This window comes from Crinia signifera, chromosome 1 (assembly GCF_055691185.1).
Source record: "Crinia signifera chromosome 1, ASM5569118v1, whole genome shotgun sequence".
Taxonomy (NCBI): Eukaryota; Metazoa; Chordata; class Amphibia; order Anura; family Myobatrachidae; genus Crinia; species Crinia signifera.
The window spans coordinates 357,567,359-357,586,179 of NC_139217.1; the positions used below are offsets into that span (position 1 = coordinate 357,567,359).

The 18,821-nt window shown below is 44.7% G+C and overlaps 1 protein-coding gene across 1 annotated transcript in view; it reads left to right on the forward strand.

The window, feature by feature from the left end:
• The first annotated feature begins 3,231 nt into the window (after nucleotides 1-3,231).
• SEPTIN5 (septin 5) overlaps nucleotides 3,232-18,821 on the forward strand; it is a 64,530-nt gene continuing 48,940 nt past the window's right edge. The window contains exon 1 of the mRNA XM_083149377.1: nucleotides 3,232-3,253. The gene's annotated coding sequence lies outside the window, so the exon portion shown is untranslated. The remainder of the gene's footprint in view (nucleotides 3,254-18,821) is intronic.

The following is an 18,821-nucleotide window of genomic DNA, read 5'->3' on the forward strand; positions in this document are numbered from 1 at the left end:
CAATTACACTTATGTATATATGAATATGAAACTCAATATGGGTGTTTGATGCATGACATATCAATGTTTTCATGTATATATTTATATGTGTGGCGGGGACATGGATGCCCCTATTAATTCTATTTTTGGCCTCACATTTATTTGCATAGGATGTTGGACTTGGGGCCAGCCCTGCCACACCACAGTAGTGGTCTATAGGCACATAGTATGAAAATACCCAGACGTACAAACTTATTGAGGAGACTTTTCAGAGCTACTGTATCAAATATATTGCCTATTCAAAAGCCAATACGTTTTATTTTTAGGTAGGTTCCCAAGACAAGGCCTTAACACCCCAATTAAAATGATAATTGGTAACTATATAGCTTACAGTGGCCTAGCATGGCACTATTGCACCACAAATGTGACACAGCTGGCATTGAGTATTAGGATGGCCATCAGTTAGTTACACAGCCGGCAGAAGAGTCAAATAAATCTGTAAATGGCCAAAGGTGATGGAAACAAGCAATATTTAGTGTAAAGGTGTCCACACACTAGTCCGATTTGGCCCCTTTTCAACTGATTCAGACGCATTGTGTGAAAAGTGTTAAATCGTATGTGTTTTACCTCCGATACGCATCAGAGCCAGAGATCACCAAGGCTGCCATAAATATTTACCACTCGTACATACACTTCCAACCTTCACTCGTACATATGCATGTAGAAATCTAGGGAATTGGGTGGGCAGCTGACATCCGGTTATGTCAGCTGTCCGTCCCCTGCACTGGGTGTACAAATGCATTAGCATATGTACACCCAGCGCTTTCATGGGAATGCCCATGAAACGCTGGCTGTTCACATCAGAGGCGGAGCGAGGGCGGCGCGGCGGAGCACAAGCTCCGGGCGCCAGAAGATAGCAGAGTGCCGGAGCTGTGCCGGCACCACCAGCTCACCCGCTCCCCTGCCCGCTCCCTCACCCGCGCCCCCGCTCCCCCGCCAGCTCCCGGCTCCCCGCTGTGCCCGGGAGACGTGCGGCTATTTAAGATTCACGTCTCCCACTGGACCACTAGCCAATAGGCGCTTGCAGTACAGCAGCCAATCAACTGGTGGCTGCTGGACCATGAGAGCCTATTGGCTAGCGGTCCAGTGGGAGATATGAATTTTACATAGCAGCACGTCTCCCGGAGACAGCGGGGAGCCGGGAGCGGGCAGGGCCGGCGGGGGGGGGGGGGGGGGGGGTTGCTGACCACACACACGCATGCTGCATCTGTCACCACAGGCAGGGGGTGCATGGACACACAGCATTGCGGTGTGTTATATAGTATGTCATGGGCATTGCGGTGTGTTATATAGTATGTCATGGGCATTGCAGTGTGTTATATAGTATGTCATGGGCATTGCGGTGTGTGTATGTGTAATTGGAATTACAGCATGTGGCTTTATGTGTAATTGCAGGGACGTGCAGTCAGGGGAGGCAGGGGAGGCAGAGCCTCCCCTGTCATAATGATGAAAATAATAAAAAGAACATATTTATATATATTCTTTTATTATTTTCATCATTTCTACCTCTCCGGCTGCCTCCCACCTTCTTACACTGCTGCATGTGAGAGTGGGAGGCAGCGGGAGAGGTGCCTCCCGCTGTAAACATTAAAACTCCGGGCAGCGTGGGGCGGGCAGGGTGCAGCAATGGGCTGTAAAAGCCCATTGAAAATGAATGGGGAAGCAGCACTTATACTGATGCCGCAATGACAGGGGCACCAGTATAAACGCACGCCCCCAGATGTGATTGGGCCAGCAGATCCAGTGCTGGATCCGCTGTCCAATCACATACATGCAGGGCCCTGGAGAGGATGCAGCAGCGCGGGCAGCGGGGAGTTCAGCGCCGCTGGGAGAAAGCCAATGTCACTCACCCGTCTCACCACCGAGAGGACTGGCCACCGCCGAGGACAGGTGAGTCCGCCGGGTGGTGGGAGGGGGGCGCATGTACCTGCGGCCGCTGCATATGTAGCCATGTCCGGGGGGGGGGGGGGGGGGGTGGTGGTGGTGGTGGTGAGGTCCGTGCCTCCCCAGGCAATGACCTCACCGCACGTCACTGTGTAATTGGTATTACAAAGTTCACTAAAATGTGCAATGGGCATTACGGTGTGTGGTATAATGTTGGTCCGTGCCCACTTTTCACTGCGCAGGAGCCTCACCTACTACAAATTGGGGGGAGGGGGCGTACGAAACATGCCCTTGCTCCGGGCGCCGTAGCACCTAGCTTCACCACTGGTTCACATATGCCAATGGACCTGCCCGACACCCCACACCCCTCTCCACCCATCAGCTCTAAAGGCAGGGAGCGTGCACCCAGCGAAGCTATTTTTCTCTGAGTTCACATGCACCCAGAAATGCTGCTGCACATGCGCAAAACATCGGTCAACCTTATGAATTCACGCAAAAAAAAGGGCCATGGTGTATCGTGCCACCCGGGAACCTGCCTGGGAGTTCAAGGGAAATCATATCCACTTTCAAGGCTCTGATAAGTCGCTCTAGTGTATGGGGGCATTAAGAACAGCCCACCAGCCGGCGTGTGACATGGCCATGCCTTGCGAGACCTGCAGCTGACATGCGTGTCCCTATGGAAACAGCGACATCTCCAGAATACAACGTTGTGAGAGCTGTCACTGTGACTACCTCTGTGTGTGTGTGTGTCAACGGCGCTGCGGTGAGACATGTCATGTTTACCAGTGTACAGTATGTGAGTGTGTCACCGTGTCAGGCGGCTACTACACCAGCGCAGCACACACACACTGACACAGCAGCACCACCACCGTCCACCGTACAACGAGAGCAGACTGAAGGAGGCGGGCTCTAACCAGGCTGCTCGCTGCGTCTCATTGGCTGCACGCTGTGGGCTGGGACAGGCTGAGCCAATGGAGAATGGCCGTGAGCTCAGTAATGCAGCATGAGCCTGGTCTCCCCATCCCTGGGAGTCTATTGTAACTGGGAGCAGCAGCGGCGGCCGGGAGCAGCACAAAGAGCGCACTGCACTGCTCATCACTGCAGCACACACTGCACCGCACACTGCACTGCTCACTGCATCCCACACTGCAGCACACCATGAGCACTAGCATCAGGTTCAAGAGCAAGCTGCTGAAAACAGGTGAGATGGAGAGCCCCTGGGTGTTTGAGGGGGGAGCCCGTGTGATCACATCCCTGACCTGTCTGTTTCCTCTCTTCTCTCCTGCTGGATTCCCTGCGGCCTCCCGGGACCCTCACAGATGAGAAGGAGGTAAGAGCCCCTGCATTCTTGTGTTACAATATGTGTGCATGCCACTGAGGTGGCAGTAAGGAGGCTCCGGCTCCTGTGTGTGTGTGACTGCTTAGCAATGCTGTGGGGTAGGCAGCAGCAGCAGCAGCTGTCACTGTGAGGTTACTGAATAACTGGACCAATCATTAGCAGCAGTCTCTCCCAGCACACTGCAACATGCTATTATACCGGCACTGGTACCCTCATGCCCCATCCCATGGTAAATATGGCTTCATCCTCTTCTGAGCGGATGGCATACGAATCATCACTGTGTTTGTAACCACCTCGATTATTGCATAGACAAGTCTGCAAAAAACATCGAACCCTTTTTATTAGTAATAATAATAACATGTAAGTGTGGAATTGACGTCATGTGGGGTTGATGTGACCTCATTTCGTCTTTTTATGGCTTATGTCTAATACCATATTGCATGGGTGAGGGGAAGATGTCTTCTGGATGAGGATTTAACTCGTTCATCATCTGTAAGGGGAGGGGGATCAGGATGGGAGGGATTCAAAGGATAACATTCCAAGGATCACACATCCTTATATACACACTGCAAGTGCCCAATAATGGCCCTTCCCTAATAATAATAAGGTGCAATGCTAGAATTATGCCAGTGCCTGGCCAGATACAGCACACAGGCAGTAGGGATGCATTATTCTTTGCAAAGAAGCAAGCAAGTCAATCTATGCACATTTGTAACTTGATTTCAGAAATAAATCACACTGATGTTTTCTGTATAGGCATCACAATGTAAGAATGTTCTGGAAAAATAAGGCATTTATTTAGAATGATGGAATTAAATATTTAGTTAAAGCAGAAGTTGGTGCACACGGCATTTAATCATTTCATTCAAATACTACATTTTGTATCTCTTTTTACAATATTGGTGTTGAATTGTTTGAAATCTGCTGCTAATATAATGCACGTGTTGAAAAGAAAAAGCCAGACCATTTATCAATTGCAGGAATGTGGGCCCTTCAGCTATATCACTCATTGCTAATATAATGGAAGGGATCAAAACAAGGGATGTTGGCTACAAAACTCCCTGTAGCAAAGACACAGATTAGTTATCCAGTATTGTACGCTTTGGAGCCTGCGGTACCTAGCCTAGCTTTCAGGGCCTGTCCTAGCAGTGCCTTTATGGAACCAGGAGAGCCTTATTATTCCTTGTGGGATTCTTACGATTTATTTATACTGTGCCTCTGTAAAAGAACTACACTGAACAGTGGGCAACCCTTCAGATGCATTTTTTTTTTAGCTTTTACACAGGTGCATGGATACTGCAGGTTCACATTCAGGATATATTGCATGAGCACCTTTGTTGTGCATATTTCCATGTATAAACAGGTTCCTTGCATATTAGAACTCCAGTAAATGACCAACAAAGTGCATGACAGAGACATATGGAGATATGTCTGTGTCTAATAAAGGAGGTTCTGGGTGGTGTAAAACTGAGTTGTGATTTTTAGTATTGAAATATCAGTTTAGATTTGAAAGCCTGTGTGATATATGCTCTTATATTGCAAGATCAGTATATTTATTTATAACTGTATGCAGATGTGGTGGAATGGAAAATGACACTCATCGCACAAGTCTCCAGTGTTTGGTCAGACCGCTTCCTTACTCCTATACTGTTAAAGCGTCAGCCTCACTGATGTTACCATGCTGCCTGGCAGCCTCTTTCCCTTGCATGACATGTTCACCTACCTGCATGCCTTCCTCTGCCGCTGACATCCCCAAAGTAAGCGCAGAGCAATGCAGTGCACAATCTAAGCAGCGAGGAGAGGTGTTGGCATTGCTCTGTTCAACAACTAAAATATAGAATTAGCTCTGGGGTCATGCGTTCCATTCCCGGCAATGACCTCTCTGTGTCAAGTTTATATGTTCTTCTCATGTTTGCCTAGGTCTCCTCCAGGTGTTCCGCCCACGCTCTAAAAACATACTGGTTGTTTCATTTGCTGCTGACACAAATTAGATGACATGTATGTGTGTAAATGTGGTAAGGAATATACATTGTAAGCTTCATTGTGGCAGGTGATAATGTGAATGTCTGAAACATTCTCTGTAAAGTTTTGCATATTGTAAATATATATATATATATATATATATATATACTTACTGTATATATACACACACAGTACTTTGAACGATTTTTCAGTCAGTCCCCCTCACCCATGGAAAAGTGGCTGTATCCTGCCCGCATCCTAGTAAAGTTGGCCTAATGAGAATATACCCGGGATTCATAGCTCTGTACATAAGGGGGTGTGGCTAAATGAAACACATGTGCATAATTTACTCCCACCTCTTCTCTGTGGACGCACAAATTGCGTCATTCTGCTGTGGGGCGGTGGGGCTTAGCGGCAAGACAGGAGAGAACCATCCCGTGAAGTGTCTCCTCTCCAGGAAAAGCTTGTATGTAATATATATACATATCAGTGGCGTAACTATAGCTCCGCAGCCCCCGCAGTGGCGGGGGGGCGCAGAGAAATTGGGGGCGCCGCCGGGGGGGCTGCGGGGCTATAGTTACCCGCGGTCTGCGTCTCGTCTGGCTCTCTGTCGGGACCTTACTGACGTCACGGTCCCGGCCGGCTCCTGCTGCAATGAAAACTGACAATTAGAAAATGGCTGCCCCCATACTGCAGACAGTTTTCTGTCTGCAGTATGGGGGCAGCCATTTTCTAAGAGTCCGTTTTCATTGTAGCAGCAGGAGCCGGCTGGGACCGTGACGTAAGGAAGGTCCCGACAGAGAGCCGGGCGAGACGATGCAGACCGCGGGTAAGAAGGGGGGGCAGGTTAGGTGGGGGGCGCCGAATAAACGTGCGGCGGGGGGCGCTGAATAGTTAGTTACGCCCCTGATACATATATATATATATATATATATATTAATTTACAGCAATGTTCATTACAAATTACTCCCTTTTTCAAATTTGTGTTTTTACATATCAAAACCTCATTACCAACCATCCTCAGTATATCACCAATTTATAAAAGGGCATTTCATCATTTGAGGTGGAGGAGAAAAAATGCCTATGTGTGCCAAGGAGAAAATATATCTGCAGTGATCTGAGTCATCAATCTGGAAAGGGTTGTTAGGTTATTTAAAAAAATTATGTCCATCATGTCAAAGCAAGATGTATTACACGCAAACAGAGAGGATTGAAGAAAGTTGGCAATCTGACCTGGAACGATCGGCCCAGAATAATCACCCAAAGATCAGACTTTATGATATTCCAACAAAGAACCAAAAAACAACATCAAGAGATCTACCTGGATAAAGCTGATCTTCTGCAGCAGCTGTATTGTGTGTTCATGACACTACCATCAGAAAAAGACTGAACAATATGGCATTCAGGGTAACCAGGAGTAACTTCCATTGGAGTACATTGTAGCTTTGCAGAATTGTTTCCAACGTGAAGAAAACAAGCCTTCTATGTTCTGTGGACAGATAGTTTTAATGCATAATGCGGAATAGCGCTGGTATTACACCATGCTGTGGTGGAACCAATAAAGATCAGTGGAAAAATGGATGCCTTCAAATATCGATGAGATTCAATGAACTGAAACAACAATGTAAGGAGTACCTTACCGAAATTCTACAACTATGATGTAAAAGACTCATACAGAAGCCAAGAGTTGTACTCTGTTCTTCACACATGGCTACTTCCTGTTGGATTATTTATTGCTGAATAAGGGATGAGAAAGTAACATCTGCTTAGTATTTTGTTACATGAGAGTAGATTTGTCACATTTATTACTCAGTGAGATGTAGATGAGATGATTGAACATATTTTGATGATTTGTAAAAGCACAGATTTGAAATTCTTCCCCATTTGAAAGCGAATGTTTCTCCTTTTTCAGGATGTTATTATCAAGTGTGTGTGTGTGTGTGTGTGTGTGTGGGGGGGGGGGGGGGTCTCAAGCTTGTTACTACTATTATTTGTTGTGACACCATTAAGACTTGTCGCACTGCAATATCATGGATTGATGGAGTGACAGTGTTTGTTGTGCATGCAAGTAGCTGGCAAATTTAGGAATTGAACTAAGAAAATATTTGATGTATCTGTCAGTGACAGCCGAAGCGATGTTATCATTGGACTCCTGACAGCTATCCCAGTTATAAGTGGCTATTCCTGATAAGCCAGCTTGCTGTATATCTGGCAGGGCTGCATTGCACAACTGCCTGCCTCATTGTAGTACCTGGAGAGCAGCTACTTGGGGTAACACCTAGTCATTGAGAACTGTGCTGGGACATGTAAGACTGTACACAGTTCACATGTATAGTTTATCATCAGGAAAATTACTGGGTTGAGATGAGCCACTATTACGTTTGTGCCTGTGATGATCTTTAGTTATATCCAGTGAGCTAGTGTATTTACATAATAATTCCAATACCTTATGTATACCAAGAGGTGCTGTGTAAGCAGAACTATCTTCAGAATAGTTCATGTGGAATGGCCTACTGTTTGGTCACTTATCTATAGCTCACAGTGTCAAACTGGAAAGTGGGGAGTGCCCCACCAAGTATATTATCTAAGCGATCCATTGCAGAACGACATGAAATGGATACATTCCATATAAGGCTATTTATATATATATATATATGTATAGTAAAAAAAAAATCTAGTGTAAAATAATGGCATACATTTCCTGTATTGTGCAGACAGCATGGATTCCCTGAGGCTTTGGTGTCACCAGTGGATCCAGTAATAAATGTATGCTCACAAACACGGATGTGCTAGACTAGGACTGGGGAAATTGAGCCCCGGACCACTGCCTCGTTGAAACATTACTAATACATATATATTATTACTGTAAATACATTTCACTACTTCACTAAGTGTATCCAGCAGAGCAATGGTGTCTAGAATGACCATGTTATAGTGGACCAAGCTTAGTCGAATGCGTGTAGTCAGATGTCTAAAAATAGTCGACGGCATCTATATCGACAGTAACAAAAGTTAGACACAAGCGATAGGTTGACAGAAACGTGGCAGACACATGAGTTTTTCACTTTTTTTGCTTTAGACTTGGTTTATCCTTTACCACTCAAGTAACAAGGCACAGTGCCTGAAGCATGGCGAGTGTAGTGAGCCATGCGAGGGGAACCGGTACACTTATGTGGTGTCCATGTTGACCTACCACCTGATGCTCCGTCCACCAAATTATTTGTAATTAATCATCCTTACATCTATCTTCCAATTAAATTTATTTCAGATGCAGAGAAAAAGGCTGAAGTTTTTGAAAGGGAAATGTTTCATGTCAACTGGTTAATTACTATTTTTTTTTTTATTATTATATATTTCTTTAAATAATTTCCTGTTCGCAAATTACATTTTTAACCAAATATTTATCAGTTCCATATATCCAGCATATATTTCTCCAAGGATGTTTTCACTGGGTTTCAAATAAAAAATATTTAATATGGAAAAAAAAATGTTACTTTTGAAACATAGAGAACTGTTTCAATCATTATTGGTGGGAAAATAAGCAAAGTGAGCAAATCTGGATGGGAGGCTGCAAGGAAATGATGGCTGTAACGTGAGCACACAGCTGAGGCCCAGAAACTGCTGACTGCTCTGGTTGTTGCACTGAAGAACATCTTGGGAATGTATCAGTGCCAATCATCGTCTTGTAAAAGCAAAAGTGACCCAGGAGGCAATTGCCCCCTGCTCCATTTGGCAGTCCTCCCCTGTCTTCAATGCAAAAGACATGGCAACAGCCACCAGATAAGCATCTGTTTCAAATATTTAACAGTACTTGTGTTTTTGTGGCCCCAAAGGGTCATTTACTCTCTGAATTTTTTTTTTATTGTGTAGACCCACTACAAGGTATGTGGACCCTCCGCTAGTTTTTCTCGTTTGTGGCTCCACCAAAAAAAGTGCCTGTGCAATGAGAGAAACATCACTTTATTGTCCATCCTATGAGGAAAAAGATTGGGACATTTAACATAGGTGCAGAAGTTAACTTACAGTAATGGACACCCCAAATCTTTCCCACGCCTCCACGTGTGTAACGTTCTCCCAAAGCCATGCTTTTCCCCTAAAAACTGGTACGTCTTTACAGAGATAGACACTACACAAATGAAGAGAGCATTTGCACTGTTTTTGGCCTTTTACACTATTACAAATGAGCTTTGTTGTGCACATTCTATTAAGTTGGGCAATTTACAACAAAAACAGGTGTGGTAATGACAGCAGCTATTGTTGGACGCCTGCTTATTACTCTGCAGTAGCTGACTGATCACAGCCTGGCCTGGTACACTCACCATCACATACAGTATACATTACTCACATACATAGCATGGCTTTTACAATAAAACATACTATAAAACATTCACTTGTAAAACATAATAATCAGCTATTACTTTTATTAGTTTAGAGCAACATTGTGATGCCGTGAATAAATGGCTGGTTCCTATAGCATGCTTCCCAGCACTTGCAGCAGATTGCACAACATTATAGAACAGTACCCTTCTCTTATACCCCTTTCACACCGAACAAATAACCTGTGTTGTTGCTGGGTCGACCCAGTTCACTGTGCAGTGTGAAAGGGCCTTTGAAAAAATCCTGGGTCCGGCAATCCGACCTGGGTTAAAAGATGGGTTTTACCCGTGTCATGTGATTTTCTCAGCTTCGTACAGTAACTACTGATATTTACATGTGAAGCTACCACCCAGAAATGATGAGAGACACTGGAAGTACTGAAAGTAGCACGCAATTGTGTATACATCTGCGGCCTATATGTATGAACAAGGAACATTGGGCTTAAAGGTAGCCCTATGGCTGCACAGACTGGACTCAGCAGTAGTCACGCAGGCGCCATGTTTCTTTACATCAGAGCTTGGGGTGAAACCACATACATTCCCCAAAAACTGCCATGACACGCCTGAATATTTTCAAGCGCTCCGTTACCTCTCCCAAATGACTCACTTCCTGTCCACCACTTTGCTCATGTAATGTGCACTACAATCGCACCACATATGCAGTCTGCTGATAATCAGGACATCGGCTGTATTTTCATCTCTGAATCAAGGCCTAAGGGGTGAATTTATGAAGCTTGGAGAAGTGTTATCTATCCCCATAAAGAACGTTATGAGCAAGGTGATAATGGTTCAGCCAATCAGCTACAATATGTAAATTGACAGGTAAGAGCTGATTGGCTGAACCATTATCACCTTGCTCATAACGTTCTTTATGGGGATAGATAACACTTCTCCAAGCTTCATAAATTCACCCCACAGTCCGCTAATGTTTGTGTAGCATGTACTAAAATTGTATTATTTCCAGTGGCCATGTCATATTGGATAAGTGATAGTGTCTATGGGCCTGATTCAGACCTGATCGATAGGCTGAGTTTATTCGCTGCCTAGTGAGTAGGTAAAGCCCACCTGCCGAAAGCAGGCCACCCTGCCAAGCGAATTCCCGCACTAGGAAGCGAGTGGATGTACATGCTTACACATCCACTCGTATTCGGCCACATGGAGGAGGAAAAAATTGTTTGATGATCGTTAACCATCTAATAATTTATCCTCAGTGCATGGCTAAAAGTCTATACTTACTTTTATTCTGGCCGGAGATGGCCCCGCCTGTCCCCGCCTGTCCCCAAGCAGGCATCGACACGCAGGGGTACGCCCAGTATTTCTGTAGGCGCACCCATACAACCCTGAGTGGTCCCCCTGCATCTGTCCCCTGCATCTGTCCCCTGCCTGCCATCACTGAGTGAACGCCCCAGCAAATATGTAACTCACTGAAGGTTTTCGTTCTGAGGATTTGCACTTGCACATATTCTCGCAGGCACAAACCCCAAACATCAGACAGGGGAGCGAATTCAGCCAGCAACGAGCGGGTCTGATTGGCCCCCTGTGTACATTGTATTATGATCAGGTACATGGTTCAGCAGGGACTTGTGAGGATGTAATGGGGCTGTGCGTAACAGTGGTGCTTAGAACATAAGCCCAACCCTGTCCACCACCACCACCACCACCACATAACTGGCCCTTTGGTTGTCATGTACATACAATTTACTTCATATTCATTATTGCAGACTCACATAAGAAACATTTGACCTTTGGGTGCCTAGAAAAAAATGCTTTTACTCCTGGGAGCTGTGTCTCAAGAAAGTTTGGGAAGCACTCAGGTGGCATTCGTATAAGGCATAATTACCAGATGTAATTAAATTAACGGCATAATCCTAGATTTTGAAGATGTGACAATATTTTGTGCCGATATTTACAACAGCTGGTAATATCTGCACATACTTATTCAATGCAAATCTGCAATGTCATAAATGGCTGATAAATTATTGAATCTGCGGCCATATTTGACAAAAAACCCTGTGAATTTGCTGTTCCGCATGTTTTCCGGTATATTAATTAGGTTGAATGTAAAATCGACCTATTCTTGTTGAAAAGTGCCGATATTTCTGACTGTCGTTAATATCATCACATAGGGGTATATTCAATGCAGGGGGGGGGGCAGCGGCTGAAGGCGAGCTTTATAGTATGCAGCGCCGATAGATCGCCATCGGTATTCAACTCACCCCCTGCCGTTTTCACGCTGCGTGTTCCCTGAGGCGAAGTGTAAGCTGTGAATGCAGCCATCAGAATGGCAAGGCTTGTCTCAAAATGCAGCGGTCTCGCTTGCCGAGCGGCATTGAATATACACCATAGAATACTCCACACAGCCTGAGACTTTGAGGGAAATTTACTAAAATGTGTATTCTACTTCACATGTGATGTTGTTATGGGCAACCAATCAGATCCTGTTTACCGTCTCCTAGAGGGTGCAAAATAAATAAGAAGTAGATTCTGATTGGTTGCCCATAGCAACATTACATGTGAAGTAGAATACACATCTTAATAAATTTCCCCCCTTATGTTGATCAGTTACACAAAACTACTTGAATGTATATTGGGAAGATGTAATGTATATATGTCATTTTGAAGTTTCCCAGAACTGTGTTGGGTATGATCTTGTTGGTTTGGTGTCACTTCCTTTGTCTCTATATTGTGTATCATGTTAGCAGAGTGTTATAGATATGTCATGTTGGGTACGTGCAGTGTCCAATATCTATGGAGAGTATAATAGAAATATAGTATCAACATGTCCAATGGTTATATCATGTTGGGCTGCTGTCTTGTCCTTTGTCTTGTGTCTCGGTATATTGGATTAGTATTGTGATAGTGTCTATTGGTTGGGACATGTTGGGTAGGTGTTGTGAGTGCCCTATGTCTGGATAGTGTGCAATAGAATAGTAATGTGATAGTGTCTCGTGGTCAGGACATGTTGGGTAGTTGTGTCTGTGTCTGCATAGAGTGCAATGGAATAGTCTGCCAGCAGCATAGTGTTACTGGAATTTGCTTTCAAATCATATATTAGTATTGTATTATAAGTTTTTGCCTTGTTACTGTGCAGATGTTCACACTCACATTCATGCAACATTATTATACCATTTTGACAGTTGCTTGGGGCAGCCTGGGATGCCAGCAGTGACATGTCTTTCAGCCTATCACCTCTTGTATCTTGTTGCAGTGGATACAGATTATTTAACCAGAACTTGTTACTTTAAGCACTATTTTGCGTAATACAGAATTTATGCTGTATATGATATAGCTTTGCATTTCTTGATGTAGTTTTATAAATATCAATATATATATACAGATTAGATATACCACTTTTAGCTATGCAATTGCGCTCTGATGTATGAATAGGAATAAAAGAAATGTACAGTAGACTGGGGGTTAATTCAGACCTGCTTGCTAGGCTGCATATATTTGCTGCCCGCTGAATGCACGCCCATCCTGCCGCCTGAATCCCCAAACTACGATGTGAGCAGATGTGTACACTTACACATCTGCTCACATGCGGCTGCACAGAGGAAAAATCATTTCATGGTTCCTCAACTACAAATGATTTTTACTCTGTTTATAAGCCAGGACTTAGCTTTCCTATGGGTGCTTTCCGCTGAATTCAGGGCGGGCGATGACATCATATGACATTATCTGTCCCCCTCAAGCAAGTGTGGCCATGCTTGCGTTTGCAGGCATACGCCCAGCGTTTCCGGTGGACCCCAGCAACCTTTCCAGGTTGCCAATCATTTAGCAAATGAGCTGATGAGTGAATAACTCACTGAAGGAGTTTGCTCCAGGGATTGGCGCATGCGCATGAGTGACTATACACATGTGCAGCCCCCAGCTGTTGTCATTGAAGCAGGGATGTGCTGCTGTAAGTGAGGTAGTGATGTACTGCTGTCAACAAGCCAGGGATATGCTGCTGTCACTGAGGCAGTGATGTGCTGCTGTCAGTGAGGTGGTGATGTGCTGCTGTCAGTGAGGTGGTGATGTGCTGCTGTCAGTGAGGCGAGGATGTGCTGCGGTCATTGAAGCAGGTATGTGCTGCTGTCACTGAGGCAGTGATGCACTGCTGTCAGTGAGGTAGTGATGTACTGCTGTCATTGAGCCAGGGATGTGCTGCTGTCACTGAGCCAGTGAAGTGCTGCTGTCGTTGAGGTGGTGATCTACTGCTGTCATTGAGCCAGGGATATGCTGCTGTCACTGAGAAAGTGATATCGATAATCACCCGGCCTGCATATTTGCAATCGTGCTAGAAGGTCTGTATAGCCCCAGATCATTCAAGGCTGTTTTGGGGGTTGTGAGGAACTACCCGGAGTCTCCCACAATTTCCAGGAGAGTAGGTCAGTATGCTGTAATATAAATTATATAAATATATGTATATTTTTTATGAGATAAATAATAAATGTGATGAAAATTATCATTTCTTTTTAGAAGTGGTACGGAACACACAGAAGCAGGAATACAGAGGATGCTGAAGTGGGTTACTGGCTGGCATAATGGTTCTAGCATAAATAAACATTGTTACTGATCCTCCAGTGCTTGTGCCATGTATACACAGGAACCTGGAGCACATATAAATGAGACCAAGCAGCCATAACCACAACTGTAACATATAAAGATGCGTGATGCTCACTGCCAATTGAACATCTTCAGAGTTGTATTATGAAGGTATTACTGGTCAGTAGGCAAATTACTTGGCATGCCTACAAAAGGGATTTGTAATGCCAGTTTCCCATCTCGCGGTGCATGGTCAGCTGATGAATTAATACATTTCAGATGGTCGGATCCAGGCATCTTTATTGTCTACAATTGTGAGAAATGCACTATTTAATCAGCAAGAGATCTAGGGACTAATTCAGGTTTCATCACATTAGTGACCCAATCCGCATTATGCCTGATGGTGCTATCTTTCGTAGTGCAGAACATTGAACACCTTTGCCTGATTGACAGACAGAGGTGTTCGCAGGGAAGGGCAGATTACTGAAAATAAAGGTGTGGGTGGCCCCAATTTTCTGGGAGTGGCTAGGCCAAGGACTGTGCTGCAAGGTGCAGTCTTTGCCTTGCAAGCTGCTCTGTGACAGGCAGCCTGAGTAAGGTTCTGCTGTGTACACACAGTTCGATTCAGTGTCTTTTTCTAATCGGTTTGGACTATATAGTTCAAATAGAATTGAAAATGACACTGAATTGAACAGTATTAGCTGCTGCGAGCCACTTAACATATGCCATCCTTACTGAATTAGGCCTCTAGTTATTTGGAATGATAGTGCTGCTGAAAAGTTTTAAATACCCAAAAAGAAACCATATAAAACATATAGCAGGTTCCTCTTTATAGTTGCTGGTATGTGAGCAATGTATGATGGCGCAATGCTGCTGGGGCATAGTCAGCATGGGAGATAGAGTAAATGAGGGAGAGTACACACTGTGCTAAAGGAGGTTTGGTGCCAGCCTGTGCATGTGTTTACATTCAAGATAAATATGTCTCCACTACATAATCACAAACCATCAGCAATATACCACAAAGGAAAATGTAACTAACAAGTCAGTGCATGTATTATAAAGGAAACACACAGGGCCCATGTGTATATGTATGTTCTACATGCGCAGCCCTCTGAGCTGTTGGATATGCCCCCAGCCCCTGTATCCCCCACATGCATCTATATAATACTGCTTGAACCAAAAAGGTGTTTTGGTAGACACAGGGGTAGATTTATTAGCCGGCGATCAGGGGAATATGCACTATCCCCGTGCGTTATTGCAGGGGATAGCGCTCCCCCCTGATGTATGCCACCCGCAATGCAGGTGTTAAACGGGCAACGCTATGGGGCAGAAGGGTTATCGTCGCTGTGATATTTCCAATGTTGCGCTGTGCTCTTACCTAATGTATGAACGTGTTCCGCCCCCTGCAGCTATCGACTTTGACAGCTGCAGGTGGCGATGCCCTATCCCCACAGCATGGACAGCGCTGTCCCTGCTGTTGGTTCTGGGCTGCACTGGAGATCTTGCGTGAGTAGCGAGATTAGCAAGATCCCGCGCATGCCCAGTCCAGCTGGCTGGGGGAAGAGACAGCGCATCAGTGTTGTCGGTCTCCCCTCCTGCTTCGCCTCGTTAATGAGGCGAAGCAGGAAATTTTATAGCGGCACGAGAAGCGCCGCTATAATAAATCTACCTCACAGTGTGATGGTTATATCTTATTTGGTCACATATGTGGTAACTTATAAGTGATGTTTTCATTGCATTACTTGGATGCTGACCTGTACACTGGGGAATTGCACTCTATTTTGATACTCTGTACTTTTAAATTTTGTGCAAGCCCTGATGAAGTTGACAATGATGAAACACGTTGGTGGTTTGGAATTTGTGTCTGCATTCCATTAAAAATAAAAAGTGGTATCAGATCTCCAGCTATTTCTGCATGTACACTATATGGCCAAAAGTACTCGGATGCCTGGCCATTACACCAGTAGGGAGTGTAAAGACATTGTATTCAAATATATATACTTTAATATGGAGTCTATACTTTAATATGGAGTTATCCCCTTTTTGCTGCTATAACAGCTTCCACTCTTCTTTTTGGAGTGTTTTGGAGTGTTTCTTGTTTCTCTTTGCCTATTCATTCTGTAGAGCATTTATGAGGTCAGGCACTGATGTTGGACAAGAAGGCCTGGCTTGCAGTCTCTGTCTCAGTTCATCCCAAAGGTGTCAGATGGGGTTGAGGTCAGAGCTCTGTGAAGGCAAGTAAAGTTCTTCCATACTATCCTCATCAAACCATTCTTGCTTTGTGTATTAAGGCACATTCATATTGGAATAGAGAAGGGCTTTCCCAAAATTGCCACAATGTTGGGAACATAGCATTGCTCAAAATATCTTGGTATGCTGAAGCATTAAGATTGCCACAGTTGGCATATTGCAGTCAGGCAGGTAACGTTCTCCCGGCATCCGCCAAACCCGGACTTGCCCATCTGACTGCCAAACAGAGAAGTGTGATTAATCGCTCCATAGAACACATTTCCACTGCTCCACAGTTCAGTGTTGATGTGCTTTACACTACTCCAATCCATTAGGTACAAATGCTGTGTTCCTGGACCACCCTCTTGATTTATCATTGCCAACACCTGTGTTGAACTAGATAATTGATGACAAGTGTGTTTCAACACAGGCGACAGTCATCATACAGTAAGAGGGTAGTCCAGAAACAGAGCATATTGTACCTAATGGAATGGGTCATGTTGGAGAATATGCTTTTCAGAACGACCCATTTTGAAAACCAAATGTTTTCAAATGGAGACTGCATGGCTAAGTGCTTGATTTTTATGAATCTGTGGCAATGGGTCTGATTGAAACACCTGAATTCAATAATTAACAGGTGCGGCCAACTACATTCGGCCATATAGTGTATATTGACTCTGGTTTTCAACTGTAATTTTTTTTATGGCAATATTGTTTAAATACATTTTGTAATCTTATTATATCAAAATGTGTCACTATTGGGTACATATGAATTAATGGCATGTCAGCTTTCATGAGATGAACACATCATTTGTAAGTTAGACCACATATGTGACAAACATGAAGCACCGGATCCGACTGTCTAATGACCATCGTTATCGCGATTGGATTGGGATTGTTTCACACAAATACAATGTTTTTACGAATTGTGAGCCTGGGACTGCCCGGGAGTTCAAAGGAAATAGTTTCACAATCATTGCATGATCTTGGTTGTTCTGGTGTGTACCGTGCATTAGAGGTGGCCATCACATGGCTATGGCTATGCTGGTACAGGCCCGGCAATGGTGTGGGGTGTCAAAGGGGACAGCTATAACAGGCCTTGTCGATGTGAGGGGCTCCAAAACACTGCTGGGAGGTTTTGCAAATAATATTTACTGTGCCAGCCTTTTAGTCTAACCCTCTGGCTGCTGGTAAACTGCCTCCACCACTAGGGATGACATGCTGTCCCATCCACACCTCTGTCCATGCAGGCTGCCAACTCTATGTCCCCCCTAGTGCCATGTCAGAGTTACGGCACCAGTATTCTGCCAGCAGACAGGATTCGGGCGCAGGGTTTCTGTCAACCAGGAATCAGCACAATTTTTTTTGATTTAAGCCAACCTCCGTGTCAAAATTTGGGGATCACAGGGGTCTAAGGGGGCCTCTGCAATATCAGTGTACTGGGTCCCAAAATTTCTGTTGCCAACCCTGCGTAGGTACCACAGACTCGATGACCATTTACCATGTCCATGGTACCTACGCAGGTTGGCAACAGAAGCCTTTAAGGTCACAACTTTTGGGGAAATTTATGGATGAGGAGTTGGGAGTTCTATTTCACATGGGCTGTTGCTACGGCCAACCAATCAGATGCTATCTATTATCTTCTAGAATGTGCTAAATAAATAAGAAGTAGATTCTGATTGGTCTCACATAGCAAAATCCCATGTGAAATAGAACTCACATCATAAGCTGCAGGGACATAAATGAGCCATTATAATAAATAGATGTTCTTGACAGAATTGGTTCATTGAACTATTTGCTAAATATGGTTATACAATCATGACAGCATTATACAGCTCTATGTGAGTGTCTGTGTGTAATGTACAGTGTTAGTGGCAGTTTGAATTTGAGAAATTGTTAAAGAAGAAAATCCCTAGTGGCCCCAGTGGTCCTCACTGTGCTTTTGTGTTAATCCGTAAAGATTCTCATTTAATCACCGTATAGCATAAATATACTTATGTCACATATTCTACACAGGGAAACGTTCTTCTGTGACTCTACAGGAATTTGAGTATTATGAGACTCTGTTAGTAGCAGAATGTAGGATTTCCTTCCTTTGTCTTGGTATTGTTTGTTCGTATCTAAATGCAATGCAATCAGGTCTCTATGTTGCACCCTAAAGTATGTGCATTTTATAAAAGTACAGATGGTGCTCCTCTCACTTGCCAGAAAGTCCCCGCTGGTGAGCGTCTCACATGCACGCACATCCCAGTCAGTCAACGGCTGGGCGGCAGGACCCCGCCCATCTCTGCTTCATGGAGACGGGTTAGGGGGGCGTTCGGGGTGGCGGTGGGTAATGGAGATGGGGACCGGGGAGGCGGCGGACGGCAGTGCTGAGGTCCGTCGGAACGGGGCGAGCGAGCGTCTGGTGCGCGTGAGCTTTCTTCCGACGGCTGGCGGGGGCTGGCGATTCTAACGCCAGCTCC